The sequence below is a fragment of the Ictalurus furcatus genome, chromosome 9, assembly GCF_023375685.1.
Source record: "Ictalurus furcatus strain D&B chromosome 9, Billie_1.0, whole genome shotgun sequence".
Lineage (NCBI taxonomy): Eukaryota > Metazoa > Chordata > Actinopteri > Siluriformes > Ictaluridae > Ictalurus > Ictalurus furcatus.
The window spans coordinates 4,246,328-4,250,000 of NC_071263.1; positions in this window are offsets into that span (position 1 = coordinate 4,246,328).

Genomic DNA, 3,673 nt, shown 5'->3' on the forward strand with positions numbered 1-3,673 from the left:
ACCAGCTGGACGCAGGGACCAGGAAGGAGTGATGGAGCAGGTCGGCTTGGACCAGGATAAACATCACCGGTGGTTTAATGAGCTGATGTTAAAGATAGATGAGTTTATCCCTTCATCTTCAGGAAGACGTTCCTCGATTACTGGACTCCTGCAGGCTGAAATCCTATCAAGACAGAGAACAACGTAAAGACTTCCAGCTTGGCTTCATGTTCTTCTCTGTTCTTGGTTCAACAGCCGATCTCCTGAACTGGACCTGAGCAAATCTGGTAATATCTGAGCTGCTCCAGAATCTCTAAGGTTCTCCGTGATCTTCTTCATATCTCATTATCATTCTGTAAGCAGACGCCAAGGTGGACTAAAATCCTCAGTGATGGTTTGGACGATTATCACTCCAGGAATCGGTCGTATCGTTGCACACTCATACTCGAGACAAGTCAAACACTAGAACTGAAGTTTGGAAAAGTTTGGAAGTGCAGTTTAATAGTTTTGGCGCTGCTTCTATCCGCATGGCTGAGTCTGTGGTATTTGGGCATAAAACCGGTCCAGCACAGGACTCAGATAATTGATTTTTTTTGTGGTTAAATGTTTTCACTGTGATTGACACGGGTTCCCCGAGCTGCCAAAAACAGGAAAAAAAAACACACACATGGGGGATTGGAGTGTGCACGTTCCAAATCCCCTCCCTTCTCCCCTAGAGAGTGATAACTCTGGACCAAGACTCCTATTTCCAGCATGTGAGGTTCTCAGTCTGAGAACCACTTCTGTGTCATTACTTATTAATAAACGAATCCAATTCTGCACATTTATTTGAAGTTTATTTGAAGGGTCTATAAGGGTTCCTTACATGTTCTTTGTACCGGGTTCTTATCTTCCAGAAGGTGTTCTATGTGGAATCTGAAAGAGAAACCAACAACAAAAAAGATTTTCTCAAGCATTCTTTAGATAGTTCTTTAGTTCCAGGCGTTAATGTGTTCTACTTGAAACCTTGTCTGAAAGGAAAACGCTCTGTTGTAGAATATGTAGAAACCTTCGAACATGTAGAACCCTTAAAGTACACACAAATCCAGTAGAAGTGTGAGGTGAAATAAGAATGCTTGGCCCGGAGTGTACGTGCATCATCTTATGTCTACACGATCTTTTTATGCACAGGGAGTTTGTGTAGCTGCTAACGGAAAGCATCAGGAATGAACCACCAACATGGACGCCGTCGAATCGTTCTCTTTTTCTCCTCCAGTTCTGAGAAAACGCTTCTCGTCAGACAAAGGAGTTCTTCATGGGGGAGGAACTGTTGCACTTCAGCCTCAAACTGGAAACAGAAGTCCAGCATGTTTGACTTGTACAGAGTTACACAGCACTCGTCCCAATGGACCTGAGAGAGAGAGAGAGAGAGAGAGAGAGAGAGACAAGGAGAGAGAGCGAGAGAGACACACAGAGAGAGAGAGAGAGAGAGAGAGAGAGACACACACACACACACACAGAGACTCAGAGAGAGAGAGAGAGAGAGAGAGAGAGAGAGAGAGAGAGAGAGAGAGACAGAGGATAGAGAGACAAAGAGAGAAAGAGGAGAGAGAAAGACACCGAGAGAGACAAAGAGAGAGAGGAGAGAGGACACAGAGACAGAGAGAGAAATGGAGAGAGAGACTCAGAGAGAGAGATAGGAGAGAGAAGGACACAGAGACAGAGAAAAATGGAGAGAGAGACTCAGAGAGAAAGAGAGAGACAGAGAGGGGGCGTGTTCATGAACACAATGGAAACCTTTCTTCTTCCCCTTTGCTTTTTTAACTCTTTTACTCGTTAAACTTTCACTCACTCTCAGCGGCGAGAGGCCTCAGAGTCGAACACGATCACAACGCCAACTCAGTCCGTCGTACCCTCAGAAAAACTGCCAGCCAAACTTCCGTCCTTTCCTCAGAGGAACGCTGTAGCTGTGTGTCTGTGTGTGTTAGTGTACAGAGAGTTATAATTCTTTTATATTTCATAAAGGTTCATTTTTCAGATCGAAAGACTGTTGATTAATTCTCTAGAACAGCAGCTCTGACAATAGTGCACGATTATATTAATGCTCTCGCTCTACGTTATCGTTTTTGGATGTTTTTTCTATTTTATTTAAATGTGTTATTTTAATTCTGTCATGAAATGTAAATAAAACTGAATCGAGAGAAAATGACTGTGAGTCTGTTGGAGTCGTGGCCTCAGTAGTGCGCACTCTGTACCCTATCTAGGGCCCTAATTTGGGTATTTAAGTTTGGCTCAAGAAATAAATCATCACTTTTTCACCTCACACCATTAAACTATCTATAAAACAGTGCGCTTTAGTAGCTTTAGTGGCTAGAAATGATTTGACTGGATGGTTTTGTGGACGTTCCCACACGACCACCAGCTTCACCAGGGAGAAAAAAACAAACCGCTAACGATAACCAACAGGGCCGTTACAGGACACTCAGGCACAACAGCTGGGAAACATTACACACCAACACACACTAACACACACTAACACACACAAACACACACAAACACACACTCCTTCCAGCAAATGACATGTGAGGCAAGCGTCGTGTCTTTCCCAATTAATTTCTGTAGCATATCATTTAGTGTACGCTGTGGCTATGAATGTAGCATGTTCTAGTCAGATTCATGGTATATACACACCACCACCACTGTGTGTGTGTGTGTGTGTGTGTGTGTGTGTGTGTGTGTGTGTTTGAACATGAAGGAAAATATTTTAAACCGTTTAAAAGCAGAACCACCACAACACTTATGAGCAACAAGTGGCTTTTCTCCTATCTGTATTTTAGTCAAACTGAAAGAAAAAGAACAACCCTTAAGATGGCCAAAATGAGAGAGAGAGAGAGAGAGAGAGAGAGAGAGACGTGATTTGGAAAAGTGACGCACGCTGTCGTCTTCTCAGAATAATGAAACGTCTGTTTTTACACATTACTCTGCTTTAGCTCGCTGAACTTAAACAAGGCTCCTTCTCTGACCAGATAATCGAGTTAAAGAAGTGTTAAATAAGTCCAATGTGTTCATATAGAGAGGAAATCCCAGGAGGAGCAGGGGCTTGTGGGTAGAGAACAAAGCCAAGGCTCATGTGGGCGGTGTCCCAAATTAAGAGTTCTAATTAGAGTTTATTAACGGTTAGTGAACAGCAGTTTTACTGCTCTGTCATTCTTTCCTTCTGTTGCTATATTACAGGAAAAGTTCCTGGTATTCAGAGTCGGACACTAATTTATGCAGGAAAAATTCCTGGTATTCAGAGTCGGACACTAATTTATGCAGGAAAAGTTCCTGGAATTCAGAGTCGGACACTAATTTATGTAGGAAAAGTTCCTGGAATTCAGAGTCAGACACTAATTTACACAGGAAAAGTTCCTGGAATTCAGAGTCGGACACTAATTTATGCAGGAAAAGATCCTGGAATTCAGAGTCGGACACTAATTTACACAGGAAAAGTTCCTGGTATTCAGAGTCGGACACTAATTTACACAGGAAAAGATCCTGGAATTCAGAGTCGGACACTAATTTACACAGGAAAAGTTCCTGGAATTCAGAGTCGGACACTAATTTATGCAGGAAAAGATCCTGGAATTCAGCGTCGGACACTAATTTACACAGGAAAAGATCCTGGAATTCAGAGTCAGACACTAATTTACACAGGAAAAGATCCTGGAATTCA